Source organism: Sceloporus undulatus, chromosome 1 (genome assembly GCF_019175285.1).
Source record: "Sceloporus undulatus isolate JIND9_A2432 ecotype Alabama chromosome 1, SceUnd_v1.1, whole genome shotgun sequence".
Classification (NCBI taxonomy): domain Eukaryota; kingdom Metazoa; phylum Chordata; class Lepidosauria; order Squamata; family Phrynosomatidae; genus Sceloporus; species Sceloporus undulatus.
Window position 1 is genome coordinate 232,820,334 of NC_056522.1, and position 19,278 is coordinate 232,839,611.

General features: G+C 40.5%; 1 protein-coding gene across 3 annotated transcripts in view; it reads left to right on the forward strand.

Annotated features, from left to right (window-relative positions):
* NCKAP5 (NCK associated protein 5) overlaps positions 1 to 19,278 on the forward strand; it is an 811,098-nt gene that overhangs the window by 540,382 nt on the left and 251,438 nt on the right. The window lies entirely within an intron of this gene.

The following is a 19,278-nucleotide window of genomic DNA, read 5'->3' on the forward strand; positions in this document are numbered from 1 at the left end:
ACACCACCTGCCCGACCAGATGACAGGCAGTGTTGGGTGCTCTGGCAGCATGGTATTTATATGCTCTACGCCGCAGGAGCACTGAATAGGTGCCACCGCAGTGGAAAGGGTGGCTTCTTTTGCTGCTTCTTTTTGGCCTGGAAAAAAGCCAAACTGGGGCCCCAGCATGGGGTTGCTGTGGCCTCTATCTGGCACTTAAAGGGGAGGCATGACATCACCCTTTTAAGGCCATTTGTACTGGCCCTTAGAGTAGATCCATGGCATTTACTGGAGTTAAATTAAGTGTGATTAAGTTCTTTCCCCATTGGGTTAAAACAACTGAAACAATTTTTATTTCTAACTAAAATAAACCCATTGGAACAACTGGAACTTTCTACTTTGTTTTGGATTATCATGTTGATTTAGGTCATTGGCTGGTGGGGTAGAATTGTGTACTTCCAGTTATTTTTTGCCTACAGGCCTCATTGGCTTTACCCAACACACAAAATTGTAAAGGATTTGGGATGTTGTAAACCAGGGTAGGCAACTGTGTTGGGGCAGGGCCCACATTCAGGAATGTGGGACTATTTTTAAAAACATTTTTTTTAAGAAATCTGACTATTATCTTTACAGAAGGATGGGAGCATTTGGGAAGACCAACAAGATTCCTGTTGAAGGTGGCAGAGCAAAGACAATTCAAAGCAGAGATCTGTTGAAGGATGTTCAGCAAAGTGGATTTAAAGCAGGGGTCTGTTGAAGAGGATTGAGCAACGAAGATTTAAGGAAGGGATCCAAACAAAAAGGGATGGAAAGAGGAGTGGGAATACTTGGAGGGACTGATAAGATTGTTGGTGGGGACCGAAGGAGGATGAGTAGCAAGGAAGTTCAACAGGAAGTACAGTGAAGTGGTGGAAGAAGAAGTGGGAAAGTATGGGAGGGTCTTGATTGTTGTGGCAAGGAGAGAATTCTTTACATTAAAGTGTGACATGTGATGTTGGCTATTTCAAGTAGTGATGGTTTTTCAGCTTTTGTGGGGGATGTTCAGAGCTGGCATTTGGCCAGCAACCTGTATTCTTCTCCTACCTGTTGAAGACTAGAAACAATGGGAAGGCTGCAGGTGCCCATCCCTACCATCATATCTGACCTAACTGTGACTAAATTAAGATGTAACCATATAAGCATGTAGACTGCATGAACTATGCATGGAAACTGGTAAAAATGTATTCTACTCTCATTTTGCTTCTAGATTCCCATCTTATTTATGCACTTAGTATTGGTTTATTATCTCAAGTGATTTAGCATGCTATTTTAAAATTTGGATTATTTAGAACTGAAAAGGTGTGTATACAGTACTCAGATATTTCTGTTGTGCTTCTCAGGTACAGAGCAGATGGCCAGGAAGGAGTGGCCTCCAGCTGCTCTGGCTGCAATTGGGCTGGGACCATGGCAAATGCATGGTAAACTCCCAAACCGGGCTGCTGCCTGCAGTCCCAAGCCAGTCCCTCCTGGAACCAGTTTAAAACAACTCCTTTTTGATCTGGGCCTTTGGACCAGAGTGCGGCATCAGAGCAGGTTCAGGCCACATTGGGCATGTGTCATTCTTGGGTCCTGTACTAGGAGAAAATTGGGATATTAAATAAAATCCCATATTCTGGGTGAGAAGTAGTTCCCATGGAACTGAAATGTTCATGCCATTTGACATAGACTCTCCGTCACTTCTTTTGGCATGTGTTTCAGGCCTCAGCTCACTTTCTCATTGTGACACTATAAAGGAAATAATACAATGAAAGAAAATTTTCTTGACAATTTTGTTGGGTATCTGCTTCACAAATAGCAACTTTGATCTGCTTTGTAAAATTATCTGTTTTCATATGAGTCCCCTTCTATAATTGAAAAGTCAGTAAACTATAGTGTGTTGCATTTTGTCATTTTTGGAAACTTTCCCCTCCTACCTTCACTTGGATTGTATAATCAGAATATTGGTTAGATTCCCACAAGGTTACAGTCATTAAGCACAGCACCCATTTTGGATATTAGAGCTAAGCACCTGTCAGCTCCCTTAGAGGCCAGTAAATGCCATCTGATCTTTCTGACTTAGATATATATATTTCCCTTATTTCTTGGCTTTTAGCCTCCATGGACAGCTGACATACACAAGTGAATCCTGCCACCTAGAGGGTTTTGTGATGGAGCGCCCACTTCCTTCTATGATGGTTTGGACTGTTATACAAGATAACATTAACAGTCTCCTGTAGAATGAGATAGAGGTCACCTTATTTTTGACTGCATAAATACAAAAAGTTTATTTTTTCTCATTTAGTTCAATTGTCAGAAGACATTTAAGGCCTTGACATACATCGTTGTTTTCAGCAAGCACACTTTAATTTAATTATACAAAAAAAATTCTACATTTATTTTTCTTTGCTTTTCCCATTATTATTATTAGTATTATCATCACCATCATCATCATCATCATTCTCTATGCTTGTTTATATCAGTACTGTAAAAAATCATTTTTATTGTGGGATGTGAATAGAGTCCCTTTGAAATTTTTAGATATAAAATAAAATGGTACTGAGTCAGCTGGAAAATTGATTATTAACAAGAACTGAAGTGAAATTTACTCTTGAGTCTCTTTCCTGGCTTGTTTCTCAATAATGGGAACACCAGGGAATTTTTTTTGTTCTGCTACTTTACTGTGAGAGTAAACTGTATCCTTCTCCTTATGTCAGCTGAATCATCTTTACACCTAACTGAATCTTTGAGGATGCTACCTGGCTACCTGTAATTCCTAATAATTACTTAACTAATCAACAATTGAGGACCTTGAGGACTAGGGCTTTTCAACACATTTTCATCAAAAGTTACATTTACACTGTGCAGAGAACTTTACCATTTTTTTCCTTGGGATGTCATTGTACTGTGTGATGTCTCCAGACGTATACCCAAGAGCCCTTGAATTCACAGCGCCATTCAGTCAATGTGGATTCCTGTGAGTTCTGAAATATTTCATTATCTCTTAGCCCCAAAAAGAAATTCTATAATATATATTTGCCCCCAGATTTGCCCTCTCAACCTTAGAGTAAAGATGGCTGACTCTGGAACCAATTTTTGGGTGGCAGCAAATCAATTGTTACTTACTTTTTTATTAGTATTGACCAGAATCCTGTATGGTCTTTACATATGCGTATGCACCATAGGTATGGTTCTATGAAGTGAATTCTGACTCACACCTCCTGCCCAGTTACCACTTATGGGGCAGCAGCTACTCTGATCAACAGAGATCTGTTCCCCTGTACCTTGGCAAACAGTTCACTGTTTCTCCCCTTCCCTCCTGTAAGGAATCATTATTGTGACAGCCAGATGCAATGCCCCTATTGCAATTCCCTCACATGGCACTGATTGTTTGTGCAAAGAGGGTAGGACCATCAGCCAGCTGCTTCACGAGTGACAGGCAAACAGACCCTGCATTACTGCTCAGTAAGTGGAAGGGCTGGAGGACCATCACAGTCCATATATAGTCTCTAAAGTAAGGGCTCAATAGGGACCATGAATATATAATACTCACAAGCGCATAACTCCAGTTTTATTTATTTATTTATTTACTTATTTACTTACTTACAGTATTTGTATGTTGTCCAGCTACAAAGGCTCTAAGAGCTGTTTACAGATTGCTAATTTGACAGTTCAGTGCCATCAGATTTACAATCTAAAAACACATGACACAATAAAAGAAGGGAATGGCAGCGAGAAAAGGGACCAAGTCCAGCAGATATGTTTGCTTTTTCTCTACCTCCAAGGCAAGGCTGATGGAAGCTGGAATGGAGGAAGGGGGCCTTTCATCTGCCTCTGAGCCTAAACAAGATTGAGCTGTGCCTGCCTCTTCTTTTCTCCCTCCGAGGCCAAATTGGTAGAAGTTAAGATGGAGTCTCATCAGCCTCTGAGATTATGGAGATTATCACACAGGGAAGGGATAGGAACGAGATTGCTTCCCTGTTCTTATTCCGTTCGTGACCCAAGTGAAAATGATAGTGCAAATCACTTTCACATGAAAGTGGGCAGAAAAACACTTCCAGCCATCATGGTAATAATGAGTTATTCCATTATTACAAAAGACTGGAAATGACAGTAGAAAGCACTTTCAGCTGATGGCTGAAAATATTTTTCAGCCCGCTTTTATGTGAAAGTGATTTGTGCACAAATCACTTTCACTCATGCTTCTCAGGTGGCTGAATGATGGGTTCAGCACACTTGTGTGTGAAAGTGATTTGTGCAATCACTTGTGCTTCCCTGCTGGGTCAAGTACAAATTATGTGTGAAAATCCTTTCGCTGATCAGGTGGGAAGGACAAGACAGGCATGGGGCAATGATGACCTGTCCCTCAAGTGATAATCTTCTAAATTACATGTTCGCAACTGCCATATAAGATTCCATCCATCATTACCATTGTTGTTACATTTTTAAAATTAGGGAGGGGGAGATATTCTTATGTAATTTTGTTCTCTGCCTCCTTTGTCTTGGTTTAATTAATATGAACCTTGATGTCTTAGTGGAAGAAGCATACATTTGCCTCTCTGTTTCAGGCAGCAAAGTGTCTTGGAAGGGACCTGACTAATCCCTTTCTGAGTAAAATGGAGATATAGACATGATGTACAAATTGTTCTGCTTGTGAAGAGGAAATTAGGATGAAAATGATATCTATTGTCCAGTTTGTTACTTTTATTTATTAAAGTGTTTATATTCTGTCCTCCATCTAAAGATCTCTGCATGGTTTACAGAGGAGGATCGCATTCCTAGATTAGGCATATATATGGAGATTCACTCAAGTATTGAAGCCTGAAGCTATTTGTTATTTATTTATATCCTTTAAATGTCATTACTGTACCAGAATTTTTAAGCCAGTGCAAATTGTTTGAAACCAGTGCAATATGTTTTTTTAGTTATTTACTTATTTATCAATTTATATATTTTAGACCACCTTTAATAGCCACCTGGCCCTTATGAATGTAAGTCTCTAGCTCTGCAAGGCCATTTGGTATCAGCAACAAAACTGTCTGAGGTTGGTAGGCTCTGTGACTTTCGCCCATTCATGGGATAATGCTGTGCCAAATTCTTCCTTGAACAGAAAGATCTCCTGGCTCAGCTGGAACTCTACAGTGTTTTGTGAGTTAATGCACTGAATTTCCATCTAAACTACAATGCAGGAGTTTTCCCCTTTGTTATTATATGTATTGAATTTTCCAGGAAAAGTACAAATACAACTTCAAACGTGATAAAAAAAAAAAACCATTTGAGATCAAAAGGTATACAATTCAATCAATAAGTTGAAAGTGAAGCGGAAAAAGGGGGCCATTGCATAGGAGACTGGTAACAGCATTTTTCTTACCAGTTTGTGAATCATCTCAAGGACCATTTCTCTGAAATGTATGATGCTCAACTACTCAGCTGCAAAGTTTTTAAGATCCAAGAGAGAGAATTAAATTCTTACCTGTAATTATGTTTTCTCCTACTATTTTAGCAATAATAATAATAATAATATGAGAATGATAGAGACATGGAGAACAAACTGTAAAAGGAAAGGTTGAAGGAACTGGGCATGTTCAGCTTGGTGAATCAAAGACTGAGGAGTGACATGACTGCACTTTTTGAATACCCCAAGGGTGTGGCGGGAGTGAATGATGTGAGTGGGGGAGTGAATGATGTATGCAGAAAGACATATTCAGGGGTAACTGTGTTGGCCATACAATAAAGTTCAAACAGGAAAAGAAAAAGTTAACTACTTGAGGTTTTTACCTCCACCAAAGGGTAAAAAAAAATGGGACTGCATTTTGGCATGTTTAAGCTAAACAGCATCTAAAAGTTTTCCAAATGTGACAACAAAGAAACTTCTTGAGAAATTCAATGTTCTTTGTCAAAGAAGGCAGCATTTAACCTCACACAAGGCAGAGAGACAACCTGCATCTCAAAGGAGGCTTCTTTTTGAGTTGCTAATGGAATTTAAATTTTATTTCCTGGAGTTTACAACACTTTGGCCTGGTACAGATGGGCAAGAAGCACCATCCTGCGAGTGGGGTGAGGGCTGAGCATCCCCACACTCAGAGCCCTCCCTGCGCTAGCCAGGCGCCATCTTGGCACACAGCCATTTAGACGGGGCGTGCAATTATGATGTCCCTTTGGTGCACGCTCAAACAGCACCGCACCAAAGGGGCATGATCAAGCTGCCCGACAGCAGCAATCACGCCTCTTTGCAGGCACAAAAAGTAGCCGGAAAAACAGCTCCTTTTGTGCTCTGCGGAGGCCGGATCCATGCCACGGCACTGATCTGGGATAGAAAAGATCAGCTTCTCACCGCTCCCTTCGTGCCCCTTTGTACAGGGCCTTTGTCTCCCAAAGTCCAAATGCCCAAGGAAAAAGAATAGTCACCATGGATATTCCCCCACACCATCTTTACTGACAACAATATCTTGACAAAATGTAGGCCTATGACTCCAGTATTGTCATTTTCTTCCCTTCTCCTGCTTCATTTTTAACACCTGAATAAGTCAATGGAGCTTCACAAGCTTGCATTATGTATTTTGTGAATTTTGGTTGGCCCATAAAGGTATTACTGTTTTATGGAATGTGGAAAGACTGTGTGTGTGCATTCAAGCATGTGGACTCATACATGTACATCCTCCTGCATGCCCACCCAAAGAGAAGTGTCTCTGGAGCACAGAAATGTAGAGAGTTGCCTTGTGTCAAGTCATAGAATCACTGATCCATCAAGCTCACTTTATCCCATTCTGTTATCTCATTACACAAAAATAGTCCTTTTTCCCTTCTGAAAGATTATGAACAGAATAACATTCTTCCTTGATACGTTTCTGCCCAAGTGATCTCCAGGTATAAACTCCTGAAATTAATTTCTGTTCGATGCATTATGTCTTTAGTATTCATAAAATATCATGCCAGGGAGGCATTAACACTTGCTGACAAAATACTAGCTCCATATTATTACAAGCTTCCTCTTTGAACCATTTAGTTCTCACCTCTCTTTGTTGTTTTACTCCTTTTCTTCTCCTCAGGGAACATAAAGAGTAACCATTCATGACTGAATATTTCCAATTATAAGCAGAAAAGCAAACATAGGAGTTCTTAGTTTATGTCCCTTTGGAAATGTTAGCTATAGTATATACCCTTTTCTTTGTGTTGACAAATGGGATATAAATAAAGCAGTGGAAATGCATTTTTGTACGAGAAGTAGCCTATTTGCCCTGGTGACCAACTCTTGCAAGGAGCTCTACTTTCCAATCGTCATCATGTGTCTGTATAAATAGTTATATATGATTAGTCCAAGATATTTAGTGACTTGCATAGCAGCTCACATGTTAATGTATTATTTATACCTTGTGTGCATTTCTCCCGCCAATGAATAAAGTACGTGCAGATGCTACCTGTTAAAATCTAAAAAGAATAATTGATCTGCATAAAGGAGGCTGCCACACTTACCAGGCCAGCCTGGTTGCCACGACGCGGGAGCTGCAGCTTGCCAGCTGCATTCCCGACTCAGAGTAGCCTCAGAATGCTGTGCGCATGGCTGCTAGAGCCGGGATTGGCCGGTGGATGGGGGAAGGGGAGGTACTTCCTCCCATCACCAGGGACTTTATGTCCCAGCAGATGTTGGGAGGCGGAAGTGCCTCCCAATTGGCTGGGAGGCCGGGAGGCAGATTCCCCCCTTTCCCGGCCTCCTATTGGTCCAGAGGCCTATTTGAAGCCACCTGGTGCTCCCGGGCAGTGCCATTACAGCTCGTCTCTCCCCACCCACCCTCTCTCTGCTGGAAGCAGGATTTGCTGTCATAACATCAAGGTAGTAGCATAGATCATGGATATGGTGGGCATGGTTTCCAGGGCTGCGTAGCACTGGATCGGGAGTCCAGAGAGCACACGGGGGTGCTGAGAGTGATGCGATGTTGCCATTATAGGGAAAACCCTGGTGACAAGGGGCAGAGATGCGAACAATCGCATGATCTTGACTTGTCAGGGGTGCTTAACAAGTCAGCCCCTTTGTCATCCCGAAGCTTGGCTGTGACCAGGTGATTGGGTTCATCAATCAATCAGGGATTGATGGATGGCAGATCCAGAACTTATGCTTTGAAGCCAACCCTACATTATAGTTATTTATAGTTGTTTATGAATAAAGTTGTGGCCTTTTTCCTTCCAATTGCTGTGTGTTGTGCTTATTCCAGCAGCGGCTCCCCTTTCAAGGTAATTGCTCATTCTTAACATGAGTGATCATAATCTACACATTAATGTGTATGTGTATTAGATGCTAGGGTGGAGCATCCTGTTTTGAATGTGGAATATTTTAAGCTGCTTTAGGAGTTGGAATTTGAAAAATAAAAAGGCAACAAGCTTTGTCCATTTTGGCTATATATTCAGCTGGAGAGAATTTAAATGTTTCTACTTAGTTGTGAAATCTAGCTGCTACAGCTCTACCAAAGGAAGGTCTCCATGAAGAGAGCAAGGAAGAAGTGATTTCCTCTCCCCTCTGTTGTACCCTCCACTCTTTAATCTGAATCAATGACCTAAGAGTAGGCCCAGTAGAGCAATTTTGCAGGTGTACAATGGAGAGGAGGAAAGGCAAGTTCAGTTAGATTGGTGTTAGTTTACTCATGCAACTTTGAATGGAATTCTTTAGGAATATATAATTCACTTGCAGAAGTGTTTTTGCTGACTATAATCTTTCCTCTTTACCTAAAACAGGTGTTGTCTTATTGCTGTAAAGTGGTATGAAATGCATTTTCTTCTATTTCGCATGAAACCTCTGAAAGTGAGTGATCTTTCAAGATGATTGGCTGTCTCAGGTGTTTTTTTTTTCCATTCCCATACTTCATTGACACAAGTGATTTGTGCAAAGTAATACAGGAAGCCTTTCTCAATGCCTCAAGCTGACACATACTACCAGATTTCCTTTCTTTCCTTGAGAGAATTGTGGGTTTTCAGTTACTATGTGTATTCATTCCCTTGCCTTATTTATTTATTTATGATGAGCTGACTTGTAAAGAGAATGACCTAAGGACACCTATAAATATTTTGACCAATAAATGAATGTTTCAGATATCAGGCAGTCTTTTCCTACTGCTGAAAGTGCAGTGAGTACAGTCCTCATCTCATCAGTATCAACAGCAATCTTTTAAATCCTGTTATCATGTAAATCTTTTTTTGCCCATTTGTGTTCCATGGACTACAGTTCTTATGACTAGACATGCTACCTAGGGCTTCTGAGAGTTGAAGGTCCACAGTGATGGACAAAGATGGAGACCACTAATATAGATCATCATAAAGCCTTTTAATGAGAGCATTAGCTAATGGTTTCTTTTCTTTTCTTTTTAAAAAGACCTTTTTCATATTTGGGATTTTCAAATAAAAATGAAGTAAACTCTCTGAAGACTGAGTCAGCTCGCTAGACTTTGTAGAAACTAACTTAAATTGGTCTGATAGAACTGATATATTTCACTCAACTATGTTATTTGGAAGAAGCAATTAGGTTTACTGCGGTTATACAGTACTTTAGTTCTATTTACAGAAATTGATGTGTACCATGAAAATTGGTATTACAGCTCTCGTCCTTATTCTTCCAGGGTGCCATAAAATGGGAGAGATTATTAACTGCATGTTTACTCTGAACATCTCCAAAGGACCAGCTGTGAAATATCAAAAACCGATCCTATCTGAGTGAAGTTGGTGACAGATTAATTTCCATAAATAAATCAGAATAGCTTTATCCTCTCCAAACCTAACAGCAGATTTAAGTAGAAGATGAGTATGCTAATAGGGGATGGATAGATAAGGAAATGGGGATTTGAACAGAACAAAATGATAATTATGTGATATGCGAATCCAAGCCTAGGTTTTCCCAGTGCTCACTATTCATACTTTTCATTCTTTGCTTTCAGCACACAATTGGTCCCAGTGAAATAATTAAGATTAAACTTTCATGGTGCATGCTGAGGTTTTTTTAAAATCTGTGTTCAAGGGAAACAACAACCAAATATTTTCCATTCCACTCTTTATCTGAATATTACACCTGAAGAGCCACTTCCTGAAACTTTCTGTATTCCAAAACTGTAGCACATTTGTTGTGATGATGGCCTTCTGTGAATTCATGGTAGATATCATTTCAGTTATCTTGGGTTTGAATTTTTTGTTTTGCTTGTTTTGTTTAAGAAATGCTATGAAGTGCTAGGATAAGAAGATAAAATTACTCAGGGGTATACTCAGAATTCAAAGTCAGATACAGGAATGCAGAACAATTAAGAAATGGAATAATCTTCTTGAGTACTGTATTTTCTGGCGTATAAGACTACTTTTTAGCCCAGGAAAATTTTCTCAAAAGTCAGGGGTCATCTTATACGCCGGGTGTTGTTTTATTGGGTTGAAACTTCTGAGCCGGACTGGAAAATCTGCGGTCACCGCATATGGTGGGGGGAGCTCAAAAATGGCAGCGGCTGCATACCCTCCGTATGTGGTGACCGTATGAAAGTAGCAAGGGCGGTGCTGTACAAGTATGGTAGAAGAAAATCTTGGAGACAGGGAGGGCTGGGCAGGCAGGGAGAGCTGACCAATCCAAGCAGACTTTGTATACAACAGGTTTTCCTGCTAAGTACCTGCATGTCATAAGCATTTGAATTAAAATCAAATCTGATGTTTTTTTAATTTTTATTTGATGTGCGCTGGAAGAGGGGTAATCTTATACAGCGAGTATATCCCAAACTCTATATTTTAATTGGAAAAGTTGGGGGTCGTCTTATACGCCCAGTCGTCTTATATGCCGGAAAATACGGTATTATTGACACAACAACATTGTGTCAGCAACTCTACACAGCTGCTGTAGAATAGTTGATTATGAATTTTCCTTGTAACTTTCTGTTGCTGGTTGGTGGTAGCTATTCCCTTTCAAACCAGGAAACTTCTAAACTACTTTCCTTTTGAGAATAACATGTACCTCCAAATCAGTGGCACTGCTATGGACACCTGTATAGCATCACAGTATGCAAACATCTTAACGGGTTATCAGGAACAACATTTTCTCAGCATATGAACCCAGAAACATATCCTCTGCCTACAATGGAAAACAATCACTTGAGAAGTTTCACCAGCATTTCAGCAACTTACACCTTATCATCAACCAGAGCCTGAAACAATCCACACAACAAATTCACTTTCTTGACAACACTGTGCAACTGCACAATGGCTGTCTAAACATCACTCTCATATCAAACCCACAGATCACTACAGACACTGAACTTACATGCCTGCAGTTTCCAGCCCAAACGCACTACTAAATCTAATGCCAAACCCTCGAAAACTGTGTGTGCTCAGACCCACAAGGCACAGACTAAGACCTCTTGGATTTACAACAGACATTTCTCAAGATGCAATACCTTCCTAAGGAGCTGAAGAAACAATAAGGCTTGATTAGTACCAGGAACAATCTACTACAGAACAGACCAAAACCATAAAATGACAGATCACCCCTTGTGGTCACCTGGGGAGACCACTCAAATGCATCATCAACAAGCTGCAATCAATTTTGGAGAATAATACAACCCTCTCACAAACTCTGGAAAGAAGGCCTTTAATGGCCTCCAGACAGCATCCAGATCTTAAACAGTTCCAACAGGACACATACCATGAATGGTAATACTGGGAAAAGACCCTGCAGCAAACCCATATGTCAACTCTGTACCTGCAAGTGCTCTGGGAGCAATAACATTACCCACAATATCAGAGGGACATTTACTTGTTCTTCCTCCAATGTGATATATGCCATCCTATGCCAGCAATGCCCCTCTATACTCTTCACTGAAGAAACAGGACAGTTTCTGTACAAGAGAATAAAGGGACGCAATTCTGACATTAAAAATAGCAATACCCAAAAACTAGTTGCAGAACATTTCTTTCTCGACATACAGTATGGAATTGAAAGATTGCAGTCCTTGAACAAAGGAAGAGACAAAAGAACAAAGGAAGACTAGAAAGAGAAACAATTGACTTGAACTATATTTACAAATTCCAATCAACTAACAGAGTTATGAACAAAGACAATGGCTTCATGGTATATTACATATATTAATACAAGAGTCCTTGCTACTGTAATAAAAAGAATGTTCTCACCCAAGGAACGGACTTTTGATAAGGAGATTTGTTGCTTCCGCATGTCAACACTAACTGACCACTGTAAAGACATTTGGGCCCAAATAGACAGGCCAAAATAAAGCTGCTTTGGGTCATTTTGGAAGTATGCTGTTTAAATGCTGTATGCGTCCTAAGAGGCCAGAAGCCACACCAAAGATACACTCCAGTCCTAAGGATTGAAGTGCAGCTTTGGCGCAGCTTCTGGCCTCTTAAGATGCATATGTCATTTAAACATCATACCTCCAACGTGACTCGAAGTAGCTTTATTTTGGCCTGTCTGTTCGGGCCCGTTTATCTCTATACACTGCCCTTTGAAATGCATGATTTGCATCCTGTTATGTTCTATTCCACTCCCACAAATGTGCATATGTGCTTTATACCTAAGCATTTATTATCAGTCTGTAAGCTACTGACAAAGTGGGCTTACATCTGTAAAAGCTCATACTAAAATAAAAAGGGATTAGTACACATGGGCAGGAAGCAGCGTGCTGGTGCCGATTCTAGGGTTCGGGAGCGCACCAACAATCCAGAGGAGAAAAGGGTTGCCCCTTTCTCCTTGTTAGTGTTGGGGTGCAGTGGGGGCATAAGGCGCAAGGGCTCCCCTTTTCGGGGCCAAGGAAAAGCAGCATTCTCTTTGGCCCAGAAAAATGCCGGATTGGGGCCACAGGTTGAGCATGTGGTTACTGTGGCCTTAATCGAGTGCTTCTAGGGGTGGCATAGAGCCGCCCCTTACCAGGCTAGTCTTAAATATGCTGCTATATTTCTTTTCCCCCCTCCCTGTCCCTTCCTCCTTTTTGTGCTGCAAGAGACTGACATGGCTACTTCTTTGAAAACATTTCCCACTTCTATTCAATTCCCAAGGAGTTTCTGTATACAGTGCGCCCGCATCATACGCAGCTTTCAGCATATGCTGCAAGCTGCACTGGGGAAAAGGGCAGCATGTCCCATAAGCAGTAATGGTGCACGTGCCCAAGCCCCATTCATCGAAATGAGGCTCGAGCATAGGCGGAATTCCCTTTACACAGGGGGATCCGGAACGGATCACCCACCTAAAGGGAAGTCAAACTGTATAAGCACACTTTAGCTATGCCACTTGAATATGAAGACTGCCTCCCAGCCTTCACTCCCTCCCTCACACATACACACACACACACACACTGATGAATACGCATTAATCATAAAGAGAGGTATTGGAAGAAAACCTCTCTTTCACAACCCAGCTTTGTGTTCTTAAGATGCCATGCTTGTAAGTCTTCATCTCCTTTGATTTCACTGTACTATGGCTAATTTGCTGCACGTTTTTTTTTGTTTGTTTGTTTTTTGCTATTTAAATAAAAAAAGACATGATGACAGAAAAGACCGAAGAATGTGTGTTAAGCTGTGTACAAAAGTGCTTTTAAATTTTTGTTGTTGTATCTCATTTTATTTATACCTGCTTATATCAGATCACATTTTTGAATTGTATTGATCTTTATGTTGGGAGGAATGAGGTTTTGAAAGTGGACTGAAAATTGATTAATTATGGCGGGATATAGACCGCCAATTCGCCCCTTTCCCCGGAGTATCGGGGCTTCAGCGGCTACACCGGCAGCCGCTGAGGCCCCGATCCGCCTCTTTCGGGCTTCGGGAAAGCGGCAAAACGCCGCTTCCCCGCAGCCAGAAAAGGGGTGTCCCTGGGGCTTCAAGCCGCCCGTTTAGTGCGTGTTCGCCACGCACTAGGGTTAGGGCGGTGCGGAAGCACCGCCCTTTCGTAACCCTAGTGCGTGGCGAACACGCACTAAACTGCCGGTCTGTAACCGGCCTATATAAATAATAATAAAAGTTGAGAGTGACTGCAAAGCTACCAGGGTAACTATCCTGGAACAGGCATCTGAAACTATCAAAATCCCACACTAGCTAGTAGACATTTTGCATCAAGGAGGAGAACTGTGCATCTCTCCACATGTTGTAAGACTACAAATTTCACTAGGCCTAGCAAACACCGACTGATGAGGGATACTGAGAGTTGCAATTGATCAACATCTTGCTGATGGCATTACAGTGCACTTCCCATCCACCAATTTCAGTTTCTGTGAATGTCAAACCCCTGTTGTTTGTAATGGAGGTGCATGCATGTGAATGCACTAGCAGCTGTGTGCATGCCACAACTCCATAGAAAATAACAGGACTTAAGGTCATGCATTTTTGGTTATCTGGATTCTCTGGATACAAAAGGACAAATGTATTTCCATCCCAGTTTAAGATAAGAAAAAGAAATGCCCTGAGGAATTTGAACATGCCCTTTCAGTCCTACTCAAGCAATATAAACTTTTAAAATCTGTCTTTTATCCTTTTCCCAGCTTCCTCACTTTTTGTGTGTTTCTCCATATGTACTGCTTGATCTTCTCAAAACAGTTGTACATATTGGGTTCCTTAATATTGCACATCAGACTGAAGCATGTTCTTCATATGTTTGGTTTATTCCTGTTTCTTTTCTATAAAGTAATTGATAAGTTTTTCCATTTGCAACCTTGTCTAAGGATTTGAGAAAAATAACAAAACAACAAGAACAAAAATATCTACATCTTTAATGGCCCATGTGTTACTTTAGAAACTCAGTTATTTAACTGCTATATTTTCTAAAATGAGTGGTCCTTGTATCTCTTATTTTCTGTCAGATGAGTCTAAGCATGTGGTACGTTCTGTTTTGTTAGAGATTGTTCCTAACCTTCTCTTGAAATGTCAGTTCCAGACATTTTGGTGATTCCAGGAAGGGAAAATGTTGAAGGTTTTAAAGGCTTGTCAGTCTTAACCACCTTACAGTCAACAGAAGGACAACACAGAGTGTTATGATTCTTGAGCCATTTTTTTAAAAAAAGTGAAACCGCGCCATCTTTCAAGAAATGTATTAAAAAGCACAAAGCACTTACTCAGTATTGTCTGAAAAACTAAAGTTCAACATTTTATGCAGACAGCCATAAGACACATGGTATACTTTCCTCCATTCTCTGCAGCTTTGTAAATCTTGTTTGTATCTATTTATTGGAACAATAAATATATAGATATTTATTCATTCACTGCTGACAATGCAATGCATATGTCAAGCTTCATATTTTGAAAGAAATATAAAAATTGTTTTTGCTTTTACTGAGGGAATGTTAAGAAAGCTGATTCTAATCAGTGCAGTCAGGCCTCATTTTGACTGTAATTTCTTTTAATTTATTATTTCTCCCAATTGCTGATCAGTGGATCATTCTGACTTACTCATTTATGTCCAACACAATTCATTATAGATGCAACTTGGAGTTTTCTTAGTGTGTTCCACTAAGCCAAACAGCAAGGAAGTAACTTCGAAAATCCATCTTAATTATGTATATCTTGCCCGTTGTTTTCTAGTTCACCATACTTTCAAGTACTGAAATACAATACTATATAAAGTATAATGTACCAAAAGTTCCCTTCAGTCAGAAGTGTAAGGTAATGTAGTCTTGTACTGTTTCTGTGAGTTTTCAGCACTTCATTTTTTTTTTATGTTTCCTTTTGAATTTGTAAAAATAATTATAATTCTATCATACATGGGCTTTGATCTCATTGTAATTCCCAGATTCATTTCTAAAGCTATACAGTAGTACTTGCATCATATTTTAAGTACTTTAGACCTTCTACCAAGATTGTTGGTTACGTTCTGATTTTGAGCCTACACCCAAGAGTTATAAAGAATTTGTTGATGGTTTTGTTGCTGTTGTTGTGTGCCTTCAAGTTGTTTCCAACTTGATATAGTCCAGATTCCAGATGGTAATGCTGGGGCACAGCTGCTCTTCTAAGAGAGAGTTGACATCTGGTGTCCCTTGGGGCGCCATTCTGTCCCCCATGCTGTTTAACAAAGCCACCAGGAGAGATCATCCGGAGACATGGGGCACGGTGTTATCTGTACTCTGATGACACCCAAATATATTTCTCTATGTCTCTGACTGTTACAGTGACTAAGGATGGCAAATCTCCTCTGGATGCCTGCCTCGAGTCGGTAATGGGCTGGATGAGGGAAAACAAACTTAAGTTGAATCCAGAGAAAACGGAGGTACATGCAATAGGTACCCCAAGTCCAGGGATGGAGATTTGTCAACCAGTCCTGGACGGGGTCACACTTCCCTTAAAGGACAAAGTTTGCAGTTTGGGAGTACTCCTGGATCTCTACAGTTGTCATCTCAAGTAGATGCGATGGCTAGGAGTGCTTGGTACCAGCTTCGGTTGATATGCCAACTGCGCCCCTACCTGGACCAAAAAGACCTTAAAGCAGTGGTAATCTCTCGTTTAGATTTCTGTAATAAATTTCCTTTCCCCCTGATGCTGAAGTAAGTAATTTTGGTAAAATCTTTCAAGAGCAAACTAGAGCAAAATCCTCACCCATACCTCTTTGAGATGAACCTAGCTTTGGGGATTGTTGTAAGGACAAATTAAGTAGATTCACACCGTTTAGATGCACCTTGATTGCCTGTTTGTTCAATTTATATGCCACCTTTTTCCTAAACTAGACCCAAGGCATCTCACAAAAGATGCTTTTTAAAAGTACAACTTTAACTTCACAGTTAAAAACACATTAATTCATGGGATGCAGTGGCTTAGTGGTTATGATGCCAGTTCTGATGATTGGAAGATCATAAGGCTGTCAGTTCGAGGCCCAAATGCTGCATGATAGTATGAACTCCTGTCACTAGTCCCAGCTTCTGCCTACCTAGCAGTCCGAAAACATGCAAACGCAATTAGATAGATAGGTACCACTTCTCAGTGGGAAGGTAACAGCGTTCAGTGTCATGCTGGCCACATGACCACCAGAGCAGTCCTCAGACAACGCTGGCACTTCAGCATAGAAACGGAGATGAGCACCGCCCCTTACAGTCAGTTACGACTAGACATTCATGTCAAGGGACTATCTTTACCTTGCCTTGTGTTGGTCTGGGTAGGTGTTGAAGATATTAAAGATGTGAGATGGTGGGATTTAATGTGCAGATAAGCTTTTGTGTCTGTTGTTTTGTGTATTTAGTTTGTTTTGTTTAGTTTTGTATGTTCAGTAATTTTGTGTCAAATCAATAAAAATATTAATTTTTTAAAAAAATTAATATAACAAGATAGAAATATAAAATGATTACAAAAATTTGTAGGGCCCAGAGGAGACGAGCCAAATGTGCCGTGCTGGTACCAATTTTAGGGTTAAGGACTGTGCACCAACTGCACGGTCCCTAATCCTAGCAAGGCATGGCGGCATAGTAATGGTGGCATCCTGTCCATGCGGGCACCGCCATTTTGATGAAAGTGATGCACAGTGTCTGCATGTCACTTAAGTAATGAATGCACCATTGGCGCACTCGTTACATATGCCTGGCAGCTCCGGCGTTGCTCCAAACCAAACACCCTTTGGGGGCGGCCTGTCCCGCACCTAAGTTAAAAATGTAAAACCATAAAAAACATACATAACTAATACCCCAATAAAAAGTCTCCCTGGGTGCAATTACATATTAAAAACCTACTTAAAGAGAAAAGTTTTTTCCTGCTTGCAAAAGGAGAGCAAGTTTAGCCTTTCATGAATGCCATAAGTGTGACATGGTACAATTATAACCTTCCACTTGTGTTTCCCTAGCAGCAAATACAACCTCCAATAGGGGGCAATATATAATCATCATGACTAGCACCCAGTGATGATCTTACCCTACATTTATTTGTTTAATCCTCTATCCAGATTATCATTACATCTTATGGCAGCAAGTTCCACAGTTTAACTATGTGAAAAAGTACTTTCTTTTAACTGTCCTGAATTCTGGATGATTCTGGAGTTTAGTATTATGAAATGGAGAAAACTTCTGATGCACTTTCTCCACCCTCTACATACCTTTGTACACTTTATCATGTGTCCACTTGCCCGTTTCTAATCCAAGTATTTCATATGCCATAATTATTCCTCCTAAGGAAATTATTATTATTATTAACTGTTACTTATTAAATAATTATTTATTATTCTTCCAGCCGCATGCTGACCTTGGATATTTGCACATTGCAGAGTTAAAGCAGTTTCATACCACTTTAACTGCCATGATTCTACCCTACAAAATCCAGGGATTTGTAGTTTGGTGTGACACCAGAGTGCTCAGACACACCAGGCTGAATACCTCGCCAAACTACAAATTCCAGGATGATGTTGGATAGAGCCATAACAGTTAAAGTGGTGTCAAACTGCTTTCATTCTGCAATGTGGATGCATCCCTTGTCTGAACTTTCCAGAATCTGTTTCTCAGGAGTGGTGATCAGATTTTACAATATATTCAAAGTGTAGCTGCACCATGGGTTTTTATATGATAGCCTTTTCTAGGCAGTTTTAGGCCTGGGCCAGACCATCCAAAAAGGGCAGCCTGCCAATTGCCTTTTTTCCTCTGGAGGGAAGCCACAGCCTCCAAACTGTGCGGAGGAAAAAGAACCCAAGCAAAGTGGGTTCTTTTTCAGCCATAGGAGCAGCGTAACAAGTGCGCCGTGTGGCAACGTGTGGATGCCACACGGCACGTACGTAACAATGGTGGTGTTATGTACACAGGGGGCCACCATTGTTACGCCACCTGTACGATCTAGGGTTAGGGGTCATGCATAGAATCGGCATTGGTACACCACTTTATGGTGGTATGTACCACACCTTAGTTCCTTTTCTAAATATGTCTTAAGCAAGATTTGCCTCTTTTATTTTCAGTGTTGAACTTCTAGAAAAAGTAAATATAACAGTGAAACACGAGCTTTCTTCAAAAATAACTGAAGATTAATAATTACAATGTCTAACTGAAAAAATAATTGTTATGTTACACATTATTTTTAATGTGTATTTTATGAGAGAAATTCTGCTCTGATAAATGCTTCAGTTGGTGCTGAACCATCTAAACTCTAGAAAAATAGGGTCGAGGTGGAGATTTCTACCCATCCTTAGATGAAATGAGAAGACACATTTATACAATCCTGAGCTGTAGGGAGGAAGAAAAGGACAGAGATAGAATAAATAGTGATAAGCTCTGTAGAACCCTGGATAAGCTGGTAGAATGTATTGCTCACGTATCTCTAATGCCTTCAACATGCTTTCCCAACAATGACATATGTATGCAATCTATAGGC